Genomic DNA, 18,682 nt, shown 5'->3' on the forward strand with positions numbered 1-18,682 from the left:
TTATAAGTCACTTGGCCTTGTTCCTTTGCTGTTCTTAATAGTCTTTCTTTATTCTGTATGTTTAGTGGTTTAATTATTATGTGGCAAGGGAGTCTTGCATTTTGAGAGAGTCTAGTCTATTTGGTGTTCTATAAGCTTCTTGTATCTTCATAGGGAAAGTTTTCTTCTATGATTTTGTTGAATATATTTCTGTGCCTTTGGTATTCTTCTCCTTCTATCCCTATAATTCTTAGGTTTGGCCTTTTCATGGTGTCCCAGATGTCCTGGATATTTTGTGTTATGACTTTTTTGGCTTTGGTGTTTCCTTTGACTGATGAATCTATTTCCTCTATTGTGTCCTCCATGCTGGAAATTCTCTCCTCCATCTCTTGCATTCTGTTGGTTATGCTTGCATCTGTAGTTGCTGTTTGTTTAATCAGATTTTCCATGTTCAGCATCCCCTCGGTTTGTGACTTCTTCACTGTTTCTATTTCAATTTTCAGGTCTTGCACTGTTTCCTTCACCTGTTTAGTTGCCTTTTTCTTGTTTTTTTTTTCTTTTATTTCTGGCTTTCTTTAAGGATTTATTGATTTCTTCCAATTTTTGTTTGTTTTTTCCTCAATTTCTTTAAGTGAATTTTTCATTTCCTCTTTAAAGGCCTCTATCATCTTCATGAAGTTATTTTTAAGGATGCTTTCTTCTGCTTCTTCTACATTGTGATGTTCAGGTCTTGCTGTTGTAGAACCTCTATGTTCTGGTGGTGCCATATTGCTCTTTATGTTGTTGTATGTATGTATGCACTGGAGTCTACCCATCTCTTCCTCCAGTAGGTGTAAGAGGTGTCTGTGTCTGCGTGAGCTGCTCGGTCCAATCTGTGCTTGCTGTATCTGTGTCTTGGGGGGCCATTCAAGCTCCAATCGTAGTAGCTCTTGGTCTAATTGGAGCCGGCAGATTCTGTGTCTCAGGGAGCTGCTGAGGTCACAGGGGGATGGGTGGATTTGAGGTAGGGTGTGGGTCTTGTAGATTGCAGGGCTGGTGGGGGGTGTTGGTGGGGAAGCCTGCCTGAAGGAGTCTTTCTTGCTGGTCCTCAACTGGGGCAGCGATGGGTGGGGGTTCCCGGGCACGGGTTGTGCCTCAGGACATGGCAACTCTTATAAAGAAAAACATTTAACTGGCTTACTGTTTCAGTAGTTTAGTTCATTATCATCATGGTGGGAAGCCTGGCGGTGAGCAGGCAGACAAGGTGCTGGAGAAAGAGCTGGGAGTTGTACATCTTGGTCCGAAGGCAGCAGAAGGAGACTGTGTGCCACACTGGCCAGACTTGAGCTTGTAAGACCTCAAAGCCTTATAAGACACATGTCCTGCAACAATGCCACACCCACTCCAACAAGGCCACACCTACTAATTGTGTCAATCCCTGTGGACCAAGCATTCAAACACATGAGTCTATGGGGGCCATAACAATTCAAACCACCACAGCAGTTATGGGAAAGTATTTATTCATCCTGTATAAGACACCAGTCACAGACCAAAAAAAAAAAAAGAAGATTCTATTCAAATGTAGAGTTTAAACCAATGAGTTTATTGGGGATGAGTTATAGGAGCATGGAAGACTCAAGCAGTTACATCACCAAAAAGTCCATCCCTGCATGGCTGACCAGTCACCAAAGCAACAGCCCTGGCGCTCTCTGCACAATGTGTAGGCAGCTCTATCAAAGAGTCTCCTGTAGACTAGCAGCTGCTTCCTGCTTATGTGACCTTGAGGAGGAGACTTTGCTTCTTTTAACCTTCAGAACTTTCCAGAGTCTTTTAACGGGTAACTGCCTAGGGTGTATGAGCCGCCCCACTCGTCTCTGTCAGAGGTCATGAATTCAGGAGAAGCAGTTAGATCGAGATGCAGTGTGGCAGCAGGGGCCTCTGAGGCTGCCCGGTAGCACCTAAGGATGGGTGTCATGAGAGGACCGGGGTCACACTCGCCCAGCTTCCTTCTCTTCCTTCCCCCTGATTCTCTCCTGCTTGCCCTACTTCTTTCTAAAGGCACACCTTTGGCTCCATGCACGCTGGAAATCTGCTACCCTCCAAGGTATTAGTTTTCAAGCCCTGGCAGTCCTCGCAGTGTTTGGCCTGGGAAGACTTTTGACAGATTGCCCAGCCTCCCAACTGGCTCCACCCACAAATATGTGAATTTTCTGGCAAAATGGACCTACCATTGCAGAACAGGCCAGCATTCTCTCGCCAGGGCAAGGAGAAAAGCAGAACAGAACTGTTCAGACGCCAAGCCACAGACTTCTCCAATTTCTATAGCCCTCCACCTGCAGAGGATTCTGAAAAATAGATGTGACTTCTATTAAGAGAAACTCAACTTTTAATGTTTCGTTTTAAAATTTAGCTTCCTGATCATTTAAAATCAAACTGTGGGGTGGGGGTGGGGGTGGCATCCAAAGGTTTGTGGCCCATCATTTGCTGTCCTGAGGCAGGGACTAGAGGCAGTGGAAACTTGTTTTCACAAAGTCTCCAGAGAAGACCATTAAACTCAGCCCAGGTCTGGTCTCTTATCCACTCAGGGGAAATATGAACTGTCTGATCCCTTCCCGACCTGCGGGCCCTTCTGCCCTGTGCTATATTATACTGCTGGGGGCAGGCCTTCCTCCTCCTCCTCTTCCTTTTCCTCCTTTGCTTCCTCCCCCCTTCTTTCTCTCCAGTGAAGCTCAGAGTTGGGAGTATTCACCTTTCCCTACCATTCATCTTTTCTAGAAGTAGTCCCTTTGGTCTTCAGTGCCTGGCCGCCCTCCACTATGATCTCAAACCCCAGAAACCCATCAGAGGTTCTTTCCCTTCCAAAGTGAATCGGCCACTGGAGGTGCCATCATGTTGAGTGAGTTATGTGCCATTTTAAACAGACGTGCAGTGAACTTAGTGTTTCCTCATGGGCAGAAGCTATAGCCGGCCTAGCTTTCTACAGAGAGCCATCTTTTTAAAGACAGATGATAATGCTGATAAAAGTCAGAAATTGTGGATTGACAGTTCTGTGAGTAGCCAGAATACAACCATGGATGAGTCATGTGTCTGTCTTGCCCTCATCTCCAAACAGAAAATAGAATCTAGCAGTAGAAGGGACTTGGTCATCATTTAATTCTGTCTTTTGTTTTATAGATGAATATATAGCATGATTTACAAAATCATATTCTTCCAGAACTTTGAAATTCAGTAGGATATACCATTTTAAAAAAAGTTGCTCTTGAATTGTTTCCTGCTAGTTGTTTTTTGGAGTCCTATAGCACATACCTAGAGCTTATAGACAAATTTATAACTCTTTGTCGTGGGCAACATGTTTTATACTACTTGTGGTATAGATATCAATAGCGTTTATCTCCAGCCACCCTTCGAGATTTTTCTATTAATTCTATTAAATGATAGAACTAAAAAAAAAAACAGCACTTCTGAAGGTTAAACATTCTATCCTGAAAAGGTTGTTTGTCTTGCTTGCCATTAAGAGATACTTCCTTGTAAAATGTGGGGTATTAGGGAGTGGGCTTCACCCCACCCCCACCCCGCCCCACATGTACCTTCTGTTAAGGAGAGGGAACAAAAAGCAGTGAATAGCATTGTTGTCTAATTATTCTTTTCACAGGAGCACGTTCCATAAGCACTGTTGACCATATAATTGTCTATTACATTTTCTTGCGGGGGAGGGGGGGGGCTGCATGCCCTGGCACACATGTAGAGGTCAGAGGACAAGTTCAGGAGTCAGCTCTCTCAATCCACCACATGGGCCTCAGCCTTGGGGGCAAGCATCTTTGTCAACAGAGACATCTCACCAGCCCACTGTATATCCTGTAATTTTCTGCTCTGTGTGCATTCTCTTGTTCCCACCATTCCTTACGCTCGCCAGACACAACTGAAGCAAGCCCCTGGTGTGGAGGTGTCACTGTGTGTCAGCTCCTCTTTTGTTTCTAAGTTCTCCGGGTCCACAGACAGAAATGGGCTTGAGCTAGGAAAATGATGGTCCCAGAGTGGATGGACCTGTCAAAGCTCTATGGCCCAGCCACCAAAGGAAGAACGCCTCTTAAGCAGGAGATACACTTGACACCTGTTCCTCGGAGCCAAGTGAAACCTAAAGGGTTGGCTGGGCTTTGAAATTCAAACTACACTGAAGAATGTAAACGGCATAGAACACTAGTCAGGGTGTATAGACAGCATGTACATCTGCTTCAGAAGAAGAATTCCGCAGCAGGGAGTGACATCTGGCCTCACCAGGAAGCTCTCCAGGTAGGGTAGAGGGGACTCAAACAAAAGTCATAAGGGCAAATGTATAAAAGTTTTAAGTGACTCCTAAACTAAACCTAGCCCTGTGTGTTGTTAAGGAGAATTTTCACCAAGAATGTAAAGATTTTTACAATGCTTGCAAATAGTTCATTTATTAGGGTTGGATTTGTTTGGTTTTGTTAAAGGCAACGTGTCAGGTTGCCCAGGCAGGTTTTGAACTCATGATGTAGTCCAAGAAGACCTTGAACTCTTGATATTACTGCTTCTTCCTGTAGAGAACTGGGATTACTGGCACGTGCCACCACGCCTGGCTTGCAAGGATCTGCTTTAGGGCAAGCCAAGGCAGAGTTTGATATTCGGGGCCTCTACTGGTTGTCAATGTATGCGAGAGGGAAATGAGCAAGGGACTGGAGAGAAAGGGAGACAGGTGCAATCCCGTGAAGCTTCGTGGGCCCAGGAGAGTTGAAAGGTAGCGTTAACTCACCAAGTGGCTGTGCTGGGTCCCACAGTGGCCAGGGCTTTATTCACTTGCCTCCCTCAGTTACAAAGACTTAGGATAAAGCCGGAGGACTGAAAGCAGTGTGGTGCTGATGGGGGAGGGAGGCAGATTCCACAGCAGATTCAAGCATATAGGAAAACCCAGAAGCCAGTAGTGACAGAAGGAGAAGTCAAAAGGCAAATGGCTGAGGAAATGGTGATATGAAAATTGGTTATAAATATAAAAAAGCGCTGCCCAGAATGATTCTTATTAAATGTCTACAATATGGAGAAATTAATTTTTCAATTAAAATATAAGAGATACATTTGATATCTGTGAATAATGAAAATACTAGAAGTACAAATCAAAATAAAATGCCTATTACATGGTAATAATTAGAGAGCTCTATGAATGTACTTTAGCTTCGGCATTATATAGTTTTAAAGGTTGAATTTCATAATATATGAATAATATTTCAATTAGTTTTGCTGTTAACATTTCAAAATATTTTCAACAAGTTTTAAAAAGCTACATTTCTGGAGGAAAGTACTTGTCACACAGTATCCATGGTATATAAATGATTGCTACGAATCAACTTAAGTACCAAATAACAGTAAGCCAGCCATAGGACCAACAGTTGTTGGAACTGAAGCCCTGAGCGTCGAAGGGTTTGCAGTGTTTCCAATCTCACTGGTAATGAGATTCAGATAGTGATGATGCCCCTCTTGGTCCTGTTACATTGGACAACTTCAAGAGTTTCACACTACTAAGTTGGCAAGAATATAGAAAAATAGAGTGGCAGAATATTATGTTGGAAAAACTAATTTAGAGCAACTAGATGATCAGAACCAGAAATTCTTTTCATGAGGTCTGCCCCCTTGAGGCCCAGGGACGGCTGTCAGGATGCACTCCACAGTCAGTTTGTAGTTGCAAGGAAGGGCACAGAATCATTCCTGCTCCGAGAGAAGAGAAGGACAGGTTGTGGTTAGAATACTGACCATAGCTACAATGCTTGCTTACTGCTTTAAAATGTCTTCAACACACAAAAGCAGGCTTAAATATCCATCAGTCTTGGGTCACGGCATGTGCGTATCACTTATGGTTCTCTCAGCCCTGCCTTTGCCTGGCTGTGAGACCTTGAGCTCCTAGCACCGTTTCCCTGGCCATTTGTTTTCTGCTATAGAATGAGTCACTGGGGTGGGATGTCCTGCAGGAAGTTCTCTCCTGGGCCTTAGGTACCTGGCAGAAATGTGGACCAAGTGATAATATAAAGGAAGGAAAAGTGCTGAGGATACCTGTCCAGTTAGAACTTGAAACTGAGCATCCTTAATTCTTGCCTGATATTGGAAATGTTTGAGTAAAGAACCCAGGAATGTGGGGGAAACTCTGAATGGGTAGATAGAAAGTCCTTCACAAAAACAATTTTTGCAGCTAAACTACTAGTCCATGAAAAACCCAATTACCTATGTTATGATTTGGAAAATCTGGTTGTAATAAAAAGAAAAGAAGCAAATAATGTAAGAGTCTGTAATTCAGTGAAGCCAGAACTTGATATATTTGAAAAGGATTCTTTCATTTATGTGAAGCTGCTGTTTAAAACGAAATAACGTCCTAGAGGGAAATAAGTCAGGATGAAAGGGGAGATTTGAACAGCCTTTGGGAAGTGTGTCACATCATGGTTATGTTTCATGGCCTCTGGATGCACAACTCATTCTACATGTCTAGATGTCCGCAGTTAGTAATACTGTGTTGAATAGCTTGGATCTGGCCCCATCTTGCCTCAAAATTAGATGAAGTCAAAATATGGAAAGAAAGTTCTCTTGAGAGATAGTAAGATGTGGTTGAGATTTTAAAAAATGCAAAATTAAATATGAAAGAGTCTTAGAGGCCTGTGAGTCCAGTCCTCCTCTTTTATGAAGCAGTCTTGTAAGTTTTATGAAACTTGGAACTCCAGAATACAATGTATTTATTAAAAATAGTTAGATCTTCTTGATGAATTCTTCTTTTTTTGATATGTAGTGGCCTTCATGTCTTCTAATTTGGCTTGGATTCTACTTTACTAGGTATCAGAATAGCTATTCCAGTCTCTTTGGGCTTTCCATTCATTTGATAAGTTGACTTTTATCCATGAGATGTTTCTTAGAAGTAGCAGATAATTGGGGCCAGGGGTTATTTTTTTAAGAATTATTTTTCTTTTCCTTAATGAGAATGTGTATGTGCCCATGTAACTGTATGCTATGTGTGTGCATGTGCCCAGAACGGCCAGAAGAGGATTCCAGTCCCCTGGAGCTAGAATTACAGGCACTTGTGGGATGTCTATGTGGGTATTGGAAACCAATTTGGGTCCTCTGGAAGAACAGCTAGTGCGCTTAACTACAGCATTCTCTCCCCAGCTCCAAGGGTCAGATTTGTTTTGTTTTGCTTTGCTTTTGTTTTTAAACCCAATCAGCCAGTCTGATTCTCTTTACTGGTGAGGGTTGAAACCCAACCATTTATGAGTAACATTATTACTGAGAAATGTTTAGTGATTCTTAACGGCTTTTCTGGTTTGTTATTATTTGTTCTTTTCTTTCTCCTGGTTAGACATGACAGATCCTTCCTTGTTCTCCTTTGCTCAACTTTTCATGGAATGCATTCGTTCCTGTACTCTTATGATTGACACTGCCTTTCTTGTCCCACTCAGTATCCTATTCCTTTAACTATCTTCTGCAGTACTGGGTTGTAATCTTGAGCCACTTGTCTTGAAATGCTTGCATTTCTCCATCAATCTTCAATATATCTTTGCTGGATGAAGCAACAATCTTGATTGGCAGTTGTTTACTTTTACGACTTGAGCCATACAGTTCCCTGCTGTCCTGGCTTTCATGGTTGCTGATGAGAGGTCTCATGTTAGTCTGATATGTTGTCTTTGTTAAGTAAGTTGGTGTCCCCCACCTGCCCTGACAGATGAACACACACACACACACACACACACACACACACACACACACACACACACACACACACACACACGAGAGAGAGAGAGAGAGAGAGAGAGAGAGAGAGAGAGAGAGAGAGAGAGAGAGAGAGAGAGAGAGAGAGAGAGCGCTTTGCTTCTCTGGACCTGTCTATTTGGGGTTCTCAATGCTTCTGTGTTTAAAAGTCCATTTCTTTCTCTAGATTTGAGGGAATTTGTACTATAATTTCATTGAACAGATTTTTCTATGCCTTTAGTAGTCCCCTACCCCCCAGTTTGTGCTTCTATCCTGTGGAGGTTTTAGTTTGGTGTCTGTCTTAGTTAGGGGTTCTGTTGCTGTGATGAAACACCATGACCAAAAGCAACTTGGAGAGGAAAGGCTTTATTCTTATATTCACATCACTGTTCACCATCAATGGAAATCAACACAGGAACTCCAATGGTTTTATTCTGCTTATACTTCACATTGCTGTTCACCATCAATGGAAATCAGGACAGAAACTCAAACAGGGCAGGAACTTAGAGGCAGGAATTGATGCAGAGACCATGGAGGAATGCTGCTTATTGGTTTGCTCTTCATGGCTTGCTTAGTCTGCTTTCTTATAGCACCTAGGTCCACCAGGGATGGCCCTCCCCACAGTGGGCTGGGCCCTTCTGAATAATCACTAGTTAAGAAAATACCATACAGGCTCACCCACAACAGCCCCATCTCATGGAGGCAATTTCATAATTGAGGTTCTCTCTTCTCAGATGACACTACCTTGTGTCAAGTTGACATAAAAACTAACTAGGACAATCTCTTGATCCTATTCCAGAGCTCATGCACAGTAGTAGGTGCTGCTCAGTTTTAAAAAATAATATTTAACCTTGACCTTGTTCTTCATTCCTGATAGTCTTCTTTATGTTTTCCAAACTTTATTGAGGAGATTTTCATGTTCCATATTTCTATATGACTTTTTAAATCTATAAACCTCCTGCCTGAGTTTTCCTTCAGTGTTGCTGGTTTGCTTGTTCATTTTGCTGACATCCCCTCTACCTTGCTTCCTCTCCAGGTCCTAGATTGATTATCTGCTTGTTCATATCCCTTCTAAGGTTACTGACCAGTTTTTATTAGTAAACCTTTGAAATCTTCACCCAGCATCTTTCCCATTTCAGTGTTTTGGAATTTAATATTTGAGGAATTTGGCTTTGATTTTTCATGATTCTGGTGCTTTTGTGTCATTGTTTTTATATCTTTTGACCTGCCTGTCTCTTCCAGTTTTAGTGGAGATCTTATTGATCAGCCTTCTCTTGTGGGCTCAGTCTCCAGTACCACTGCCCCATTAATGTTTATCTGGATATCTTGCTGTATAAGTATGGATTAAACAAACCATTTAATTTTGGACAATATTGGAAGCTATTCTTACTTCTTTGCCATTGCATATAGCAATGAAAGAAACATCTTTGTGCATAGAACTTTTTACATTTCAATTTTTTTTCTTTAAAAAAAAAAAGCCAAATAGGATTAGAACTCCTAGGTCACGGGAAAGTCAACGGTTTGTAGCTTTATAGAGTGTTAAAGTGTATGTAATGTTTAATGCATCGTTGCCAAATTGCACTTCTAGAAAGTGTAAGCTTATCAGTGCTGTAGGTTTAAACACACTTCTGTCATTGCCTTTTGCTGTCCATTGATAAAAAAAAGGGGAGGAAAAAAGTAGGTAGGAGTTACAGATACAATGCTTAACCATCCAGTGTGTGTGCAAGCATTTGGTGGGAAATGTGGGCCTCATTTGGGCTGAATTCTCATGCTTGGTGTTCCAGGCAATGAGTGAAGACAGGGAAAACCCTTCATGGATGGGGTCATAGTCAGTTTAGAAGATTCGTATTGTAAAAGTGAAAGATATTTTCTTCATTTCAGTCTTTTCCTTCTAGGTTAAAATATTTTGGAATATACCTAGGAATTTTGTTGTTAACTTGCCAAATTATTAGCTTTCTTTACTGGGTTGAATAATGCCTCTTTCAGGAAAGGATCTTGAGAAAATATTTGTGGTGAAGCAGGCTTATATGATTGAATTCCTAAAGATAGTCTCATCACCCCATCAGTTTGCCGACTACTGGTTTATATTATATGTTGTGGTTCTGAGATGTCTTTAAGTCATAGATGGCTTTGACAGAAGGGAAGGGAGAGGAAGTAAAGAGAAAGAAAGGGAAAAAAGAAAGAACCATCCTTACCAAAATACATTTGCCCACAAATATTTATATATAATTTACAAAAGACTTAAAAACAAATTTTGAGGATTACCTGTTTACTCCTATTTTATGAACTGAACATATTAACTCTTTTGACCATATTCTAAGTTAAGGATAATTTATTTTTCTTCATTTATAAATTGGAAATATACACTATAATCTGTATTTTAGTTGTCAGTTTAAAAAACCATTTACAATCCTTGGAATATCTAAATGTATAGAGGCAAATAAAGTCTATTTAAAATGACTTCTCATGCTCAAAACCCCCTCCTGCTATTTTTGTTAGTTTGTTTTGCATATGGTCCAGAATCCCCCTGTAGATCATGCCATGTGCCCTCTAGATAAGCATTCATTTTTAATGCAGCTTCTAAAGAGTGGGTAATAGCAATTTGTCCACCTATAGCCCAGTGTTAGGTGAGTAAGTTACTAAAATTGCTGTCCAGAAAGCTGAGCCTTAGGAATGTCCACTGTTCTCACCATTTGAGCTTCCGTGTAGGATTCTTCTCGACACTCTGAGTCAGTGGCTTTTGCAATGTGTGTAGTTCCACATGCATGATGCCATGTATACAATGCTGCATGCCCAGCAGCTCATGTCATTGTGTCTGGTGTGCACAAGTCCTTGCTTCTAACTCTTCAAGGAACTACTGGCGGGTTCTGGCCTTGAGACAACATATGGAATAATTGCCATGGACACTGTGGCCTGTACAGGAAAGCCTGGAGAACAGTATCCAGCCCCTCGTAGACTATGACTGACAGGAAGAACTGCCCAGTCCTGAGTGAAGCAGAATCCCAGTGTCCTGAGAGGTCAAGGATAACCACACCAGGAAGAGAACTTGGTGATCCTCTCATCCATGACACAAGAAAAAATTTAGGAGACTTTAGAGAAAGACCTTTAATGACAGAGTTGGGGAATAGATGGTGTGATCCAAAAGATTCTAAAGCCTCATAACAAATTGCTGGGAGTACTGATTACACCAGTCTGTTGGCATCGTTTCTAGAAAAGGAAACGTACATCAACAGCAATTCAAATGCCCTGCAAATGGCAAGAGCCATAGTTTTGTATTTGGAGTTCTGAAGGTAGCCTCAGCGATGGCCAGGCCCTTCATTGCCCGAAAGGACAAAGGAAGATGCAATTAGCTCTAAAGAAGTATATTCTTCAAACTTCTGCTGCTGCCTCGCTGCCCTGCAGTTGAGAACTTTGCTGTCTCCTCCAGGCCTTATCTCTGATGCCAGTACTGTGGCAATCCTGTTGATTGTTTCAGTTATTGGTGACCCCCTTTTGCTGTTGCCTACATTATGTTCGATAAACCTCGTACTTTATATATTGACAGCATCATTTCTTCATGATTCCCTGGGGGAAGGCAGTAGTGGTTTAAGTCTTCATTTCTTTTAGAGGAGGGGGTAAAAAGACTCACAGAATATTGTGAAATAGCTGAAAGAGACAACAGAGAGCAAAAACATTCAGGGATGCTATGTACTTACGTAAAGAGCTGGCGTCTTAGAATGGTCTGCAGAAGCCAAGGATTTTCTGGTGTGGAGTATTTCATGGGCTTTTCAAGGATGGAGGAAATTTGTTTTTAAATGCTGACTACTTTAAAGAGACCCTTGAGGTGCAAACTCTTTGCAGTACATGTTTCACAGCCTCTGCAGAGCTGGACTTTTTTTTCCACAACATTCACCTTCCAAAAGCTATTTCAGCATTGTGGAAACAGACTGCCGGATATTTCGGAGCTGTGAATTCTTGTGGGAATAGCCTGTCTTGGAGGTTAGATAAATAAGTTGAAACCATTTCTGACATGCTAGAGCTGTCTTCACAGAACAGACATTTGTAGTTTTAAAGCCTGCAAAGGGCAGCAGGATGAAGGATCCCATCTCCATCCTCTGCTCTCTTCAGTCCTTTGAAAACGTTCGCAGGTGTCATGACGTTTTTGGGGGTAAGGTCCCCAAGTTGGCTTCTCAGCAATGGGGCTTTTGTCTCTCCATTCACATCTAAAGCCTCGCTGCACATTGTTTGGCAGTGTGGTGTTCCTAACAGCCACAGGTTTTCACCGACTGCAGATTCAGCATCATACCCTTACCATACAGAGGCTTGGATCCAAGTGTGCTTGTTTCTAAGCTATGGCAGTTCCAGCGTGTGAACATTATAGACCCCTCTGTACCCACTTTCTGCCTGACCTGGGCCTCCTTGTTTTTAACTACTGTGTTAAACTGTCCACACGCATCTGCCCCCCACCAATCAGAAGCAGAACAGGAATTCTGGACTGCTTTCCACTAACAATATTGAATACCACTAATGGTATTCATCATGACCAACAGTTTGAAAATGGAAGTTGAAGATCTGGGTTGGGGCAAACATGTCCCATCCCCTGGTTTGTCCCTGTCCCTGGCTCTCCTCTTGTCTCCTCTAATCATTTGGATTGCAGTAGGAATTCTGAATTCTCCCCCCACCCCCATATAGAGCTCTTGCCTATAAAGGCGGTGCCCAAGCCTTCCAAGATGCTCTGGAGGAAAATTTTTTTATCCTCCTTAGAAAGCCAGTCTTATTAATATAGGGCCCCAGAGAACTTCCTTGGCTTTTCATTTACTCTCTTTAGGCTGCTCTAACAAGCCTCATGTGGGTAAGCCACTCCTCCAGGACAGCCCAGGAGAGTGAGTCTGGCTGCTTTTCCTGGGGACTTTGAGCTAACTCAGAGGCTGTCTGCTGGAGCCTCATCAGATTGCTGGAAGAAAAAGAGCTATTTGGGAGGAATCTCACCCTGACTTACCCTCTTGAAAGTCAGTGTTCAGCATCCCAGCAACATTTCAATCCAGTGCTGGAAACAGCACTGTTTCATGTATTTCTTGGAAAAGGTTCTTAACTACTCAAGGACTAGTAATCTACCCTGTTCATCAGGAATTGTGGTCTAGGTTTAAGTGTATGAATTTGGGGGGGGGGGATATAGATATTCACTTGACCGCACTTGCCACTGAAGGTATTACACAGCACTATTCTGTAAACACTGTCAAGAAAATGAAATCACAAATGTAAATATTGGGAGAGACAAAATTATAACCTTTTGTAAATGACATAATTGTTTACCTCAAAAATAAATTGTAGTCTTCCTAGCAGCTCTTTCTTTTTAAAGATTTATTTTTATTTATGTGAATGTGTCTGTGCATGTCTGTGTATGTGTGAAGGTGCCCTCAGAGGCCAGAAGAGGGCATCAGACCCCTGGAGCTGGAGTCATGGGCAGTCGTGGGAGGCTCGACATGGATGTGGGAACTGAACTCAGGTTCCCTGGCAGAACAACAAACACTATTACCCACTGAGCCATCTCTCCAGTCCCATAATTGTCACCTTTTAAAGAATTTACATCCTGATCGAAGTTTCTCCTCCTTCCTCTCCTCCCAGTCCCTCCCCTTACCTCCTCTTTGCCTCCCCTCATCCACTCCTCCTCCTTTCTCTCCTGGAAAGGGCAGGCCTCCTGTGGATATTGACTAAACATGCCATATCAAGTTGTAGTAAGACTAAGCACTTCCCCTTGTATTAAGCCTAAGCAAGGTGACCAAGCATGGGGAATAGGGTCCCAAAAGCCAGCAGAAGAGTCAGAGACAGCCCTGCTCTTGCGGTTTTACAGGAAGACTTAGCTACACAACTGTCACATATATGCAGAGGGCCTAGGTCAGTTCCATGCAGACTCACTGGTTGTTGGTTCACTCTCTGTGAGCCCCTATGAACCCAGGTTAGTTGTTTCTGTGGGTTTTCTTGTGATGTCCTTGACCCCTCTGGCTCCTGCAATCCTTCTCCCCCCTCTTCAGCAGGATTACCCCAGTTCAGCCTGATGTTTGGCTATGGGTGGTGAAGCCTCTTTGATGACTATTGGGCTCGGCACCAATCCCAGCACATCTCATAGGCCAGACAGACTGTAAGTCTAAGGTTATATGGCTGGGTTGGCATCCAAATCCCTCCATCAGTAGTAGTCTTGCCTGGTCACAGGAGGAAGCCAGTCCAGGCTAGTGTCCTCTTTTGCTAGGAGTCTTAGCTGGGGTCATCCTTGTAGATTTCTTGGAGTTTCCCTTGCACTAGGTTTCTACCTGACCCTAAAATGACACTCTTTCCAACCAGCTCTACCAGTACTCTCCCCACCCCCTGCCCCCACCTGATCCCTCATGTTCCCATCCCCGCCTGCCCCAGTCCACCCATGAAATCTCTTCTATTGCCCCTTGATCCTTCCTTGTTACCTGTCCCCTTTGAGGCTCTGGATTGTAGCATGATTCTCCTTTGCTTTACAGCTAATATCCACTTATGAGTGATACCATGTTTATCCACCTCACTCAGGATGACTTTTTTTCTAGTTCCATCCAGTTGCCTTCTAGTTTCATGATGCCATTGTTTTTAACTGCTGTGTAATACTCCAGTATATAAATGTGCCACATTTTCTTTATCAGTTCTTCAATTGAGGGACATCTAGGTTGTTTCCAGCTTCTGGCTATTATGAATAAAGCTGCTGTGAACATAGTTGAGCAAGTGTCCTTGTGGTATGATTGAGCATTCTTTGGGTATATGCCCAAGAGTGGTATAGCTGGGTCTTGAGGTAGATTGATTTCCAGTTTTCTGAGACACTGCCATATTGATTTCCAAAGTGGTTGTACAAGTTTGCACTCCCACCAGCGATGGAGATGTTCCCCTTGTTCCACATGCTCTCCAGCATAAGATGTGATTGGTGTTTTTGATCATCCATCTTTTGAATTCACTTGGTGATGTTTGCATCTATAGTTCCTGTTTACTTATCCAGATCATCCATTTCCTGAATTTCCTCAGTTTGTTTTTTCTTTATTGCTTCTGTTTCTATTTTCATGTCTTGAAACATTTCCTTCACCTGTTTGTTTTTCCTTGGCATTCATTAAGGGATTTGTTGATTTCTTCCAATTTTATGGTTGTCTTTTCCTCAATTTCTTTAAGGGAGTTTTCCATCTCCTCTTTAAGTACCTCTATCATCCTCATAAAGTTGGTTTTAAGGTCATTTTCTTGTGTTTCCTCTGTGTTGGAATATTCAGGGCTTGTTGTAGTGGGATGGGTGAGCTCTGATGGAGACATAATACCTTAGCTCTTGTTGCGTTCTTACACTGATGTTTAGACATCTGGTTTTGGAGTGATTAAAGGTCTAGGTAACCATTTCTAGGTTTGTCTTTGTTGGATGGATGTTTCCTTCCTTGGTTTCTGTTTCCTTTCTGGTCTTCTGTGTCCCATGGCCTGTGGTGGAGTAGAGGGTCTCTGTCTGTGTTGGGGGCTGGACTTCTGATGGCCTGGATGGCCTCTGGTCCAGCAGTGGGTTGCTGCCCAAGTTTGGTTCTGGCTGTGTGTGTGTGTGGCCTCTATCTGGCTGGGCCCTCTTTAGGTTCAGATGCTTCCCTGTCTTCTAGTGGGGTAGGAGGTTTCTGCCTGATTTTCAGGGAATTGGCCTTATCTCTCGAGTTCAGGATGCTGGTCTGGCTTCTGGGGATCAGGATTCTGGCCTGGCCTCTGATGAGGTGGAAGATGGGACGTTTCCCCAAAGGTGTGGGCCAGGGTCAGGTGGCAAGGAGAAGGGCACTTGGGTTATGCTGGGCAGGGCAGGAGGGGGTTGGTTGGGATGGTGGCTTACCCGGTTTTCAGGAAGCTGGCCTGGCCTCTGATGGGGTGGAAGGCTTCTGTCAGAAATGTGGGCCAGGATATGGTAAAGAGGAGAGGAGGGGCAGTTGGAGTTAGGCTGGATGAGAGAGGGTGGGGTGAGGGTCAGATTACCTAGGGTTCAGGATGCTGGCCTGACCTCTGGGGGTGAGAAGCTTCTGCCAGAGGTGTGGGCCAGGATCAGGAGGCATGGAGAGGAGGGGCACTTGGGGTAATTGTTACCTTTTTTAAATAAAGAAGAAAATAATTAAAAACCTACCAAAAGTAAGTCATCTATTAGGGTGACAGAAACAAGATAAATAAGCTTCATAACTTCCTTTAAGTAATAGCAATCAATAGCTACTATACATTTTATATATTTATTATATGTTATATATGTGTGTACATGTATGTGCATTTGACCTTGTTTGACACCACAACCAAACCTTCCAACAACTATAAGCCACTTAGGAGAGACTTTATTAAGAAATGCATGAAAGCTACCTGCATTCTGGTTAGAAGATGTTCTGAATCTAATTATGTGGCTCTGAATCTCATTTTCTGTATTTAATAGCTGTGACCTTAGGAAAGCTTGACTTTTCTATGTATATGTCTACAGAAGAATATATATGCATGTGTCATTATCAAGATATTCATTTTGTATTGCTATTGTAACAAATTACTACAAACTTATAAATACTCATTTATTATCGTACAGTTCTATGGGTCAGTCAGTAGAGTGTGACTGAGCTGACTGTTCTGTCTAGAGGATCCAAGGTCAGATGAAGGTGCTGTGGAGGGTGAACTCCTGTCTGGAGACTCTGGGGATACATCTCCTTCCTGTTGTTGGCAGAATTCAGCTCCTACTCGTTGCAGGACTCAAGGACCCACTTGCTGGTTACTGTCAGCTGGAGGCAACTCCTGGGTTTTCGAGGACACCTGCCTTCCTTGGCTCATGGATCCCTTCATTTAAAATCATCAGTGGAAGACCGTATCCCTCATACATGCTCTTTGGCCTTGTCACTCCCACTCCATTCTGTTTACATCTCTAACCACTTCTGCTCTGCTTTCCTTATCTTCAGGACTCACAGCATTGCATTGGTCCATCCAGATATTATTTTAAGGTCATCTAACTTGTAAACTTAGTCAAACCTGCAAAACCCCATCACACCGGCACATATATTATAGTTATTTGATTGAGCGACCAGAAGATGAGACTCTTGAGGTAACACCCTTGGAAATCCCCCAGTCACACACAGATCATACAAAGCCACAGGATTAAAGATGAAATCCCTGGGAGCCACCAACTCAGACTCAGACGCAGGTTTTGAAGCCCTCAGATATTACATCTAAACATGATAGCATTCCTGTTCTTATTTCACATTCCTTTTGCACTTAAGGCTGCTGGAATCCAGGGTGATATCCAAAGTTAACAAAGTAATAAAAGAGAATGGGAGCAGCCCATCCCTTCCCACCCAAGGCAGCAGCTTTTTCATTCGGTTCCCACTTCTCGAGCATGAACAGCATCAGTTTCCTCTCCCACCACACCTCCCAGCTACCCTGTGATACCACTTCAGTCTTTGTGGACTCGTGTGTGCCCTGTTTAGTTGATTCCGTGGGCCGTATTCTCCTTCATCCCCTCTGATTCCTACAATCTTTCCAGCCCTTATTCTATGGGAGTCGCCTAGCTCTGAGGGGAGGGACTCCATGAAAACTGCCAATTTAGACTTTCTCTTCACATAATATCTGGATATGGGTCTCTGCATCTGCTGTCAGAGGAAGCCTCTCTGATGATGACTGGACAAGGCACAGATCTATGAGAATCATTAGGAATCATGTCAGTGATATTCTTTTTTTAAGCCAGGACTATTTTGTTCTACCCTAGGTCTCTGGGCTATCCAGTCTCTGGTTCCTGGCCTTCCAGGCAGTGTAGGGCACGGACTCCCTCTTGTAATGTGGGCCTCAGGTTAAAGCAAACATTGGCTGGCCACTCCCACAACTTCTGGGCCACCACTGCCCCAGCACATCTTGCAGGCAGGACAGATTATAGGTCGATGGTTTTGTGGCTGGGTTGGTGTCCAAGTTTCTCTTTTGGTAGCCTGCCAAGTACCTTCCCATGCCAAAGAGGATATAGAGCTGAAGGCTCCATGAAGGCACCAGCTCAACCTCTCTATGTTCAGTGAGCTGTAATGGATGCTGTCCTTGGCAATGGGGCTCTACTGTCAGGTTTTGGAGAGCAACCCTCTGTCTTAGCATCAGCATGGGTTCTTTAGGGATTTCCATGAGACCCCCTTGGCCAACAACTCAACCAAATTCAAACCAATCCCATCACTGGAAACCTTGCCTAACTACAGAAGATGGCTAGTTCAAACTCCATATCCTCCATTACTAGGAATCCTCACTAGGATTACCCTCTTAGATTCTAGGAAGTGTCCATTGTACTAGGTTTCTAAAGCCCCCACACCTCTAATAACAGCTGTCTCTCCTTGCACTCTCTCTCTTAAAAAAACAAAGCAAAACAAAACAAAAACACTTGGGTTTGGTTCAGTACTTCAGTACAAGTATCAATCAATCTGTAGTTTCTGCATGTACACATGACATCTCTAAGTAAATCGGATTTTTCTAAAGACACACAACAAATGCCCTAAAGAGACTTGAATGGCAAGCTCGGTATGGAGACTTGAATGGCAAGCTCGGTATGGAGACTTGAATGACAAGCTCAGTATAGAGACTTGAATGACAAGCTCAGTATAGAGACTTGAATGACAAGCTCAGTATAGAGACTTGAATGACAAGCTCAGTATAGAGACTTGAATGGCAAGCTCAGTATAGAGACTTGAACGGCAAGCTTGGTGTAGTGGATGGAACAACTAATGCTGAATTCCCAAGGCTTAGCAGAGTCCTCAGCAGTAAGATGGAGCACACAATGACGCCCTCCTAGGAAGGAGGAGTGACTGTGAGAATTTGGAAGTGGCACCAGGCTCTTGGGCCATGCCTTCTGCCTGCTGCAAGGTACTTTGCACATGTCATTATAATAGTGATGAGATTATTTTTTCAGAAGCCATCCCATGCTCTCTCCCACCAGAGCACTTTAGGAGGAGAGGACATCCCTCAACCCAGCTACCTAGTTCAGTCCCAGGCACCA

General features: G+C 43.1%; 1 protein-coding gene and 1 long non-coding RNA gene across 6 annotated transcripts in view; one reads left to right on the forward strand and one right to left on the reverse strand.

Annotated features, from left to right (window-relative positions):
• The window catches only part of Adamtsl3 (ADAMTS like 3), a 287,753-nt gene that overhangs the window by 249,865 nt on the left and 19,206 nt on the right, over positions 1-18,682 (forward strand). The window lies entirely within an intron of this gene.
• LOC121829920 (uncharacterized) lies at positions 1,541-3,487 on the reverse strand. Its single transcript, XR_006072974.2, has 2 exons — positions 2,187-3,487; positions 1,541-1,916 (listed from the first exon to the last, which is right to left on the reverse strand). It is a non-coding gene; the product is annotated as an uncharacterized LOC121829920 (long non-coding RNA).

This window comes from Peromyscus maniculatus, chromosome 1 (assembly GCF_049852395.1).
Source record: "Peromyscus maniculatus bairdii isolate BWxNUB_F1_BW_parent chromosome 1, HU_Pman_BW_mat_3.1, whole genome shotgun sequence".
Lineage (NCBI taxonomy): Eukaryota > Metazoa > Chordata > Mammalia > Rodentia > Cricetidae > Peromyscus > Peromyscus maniculatus.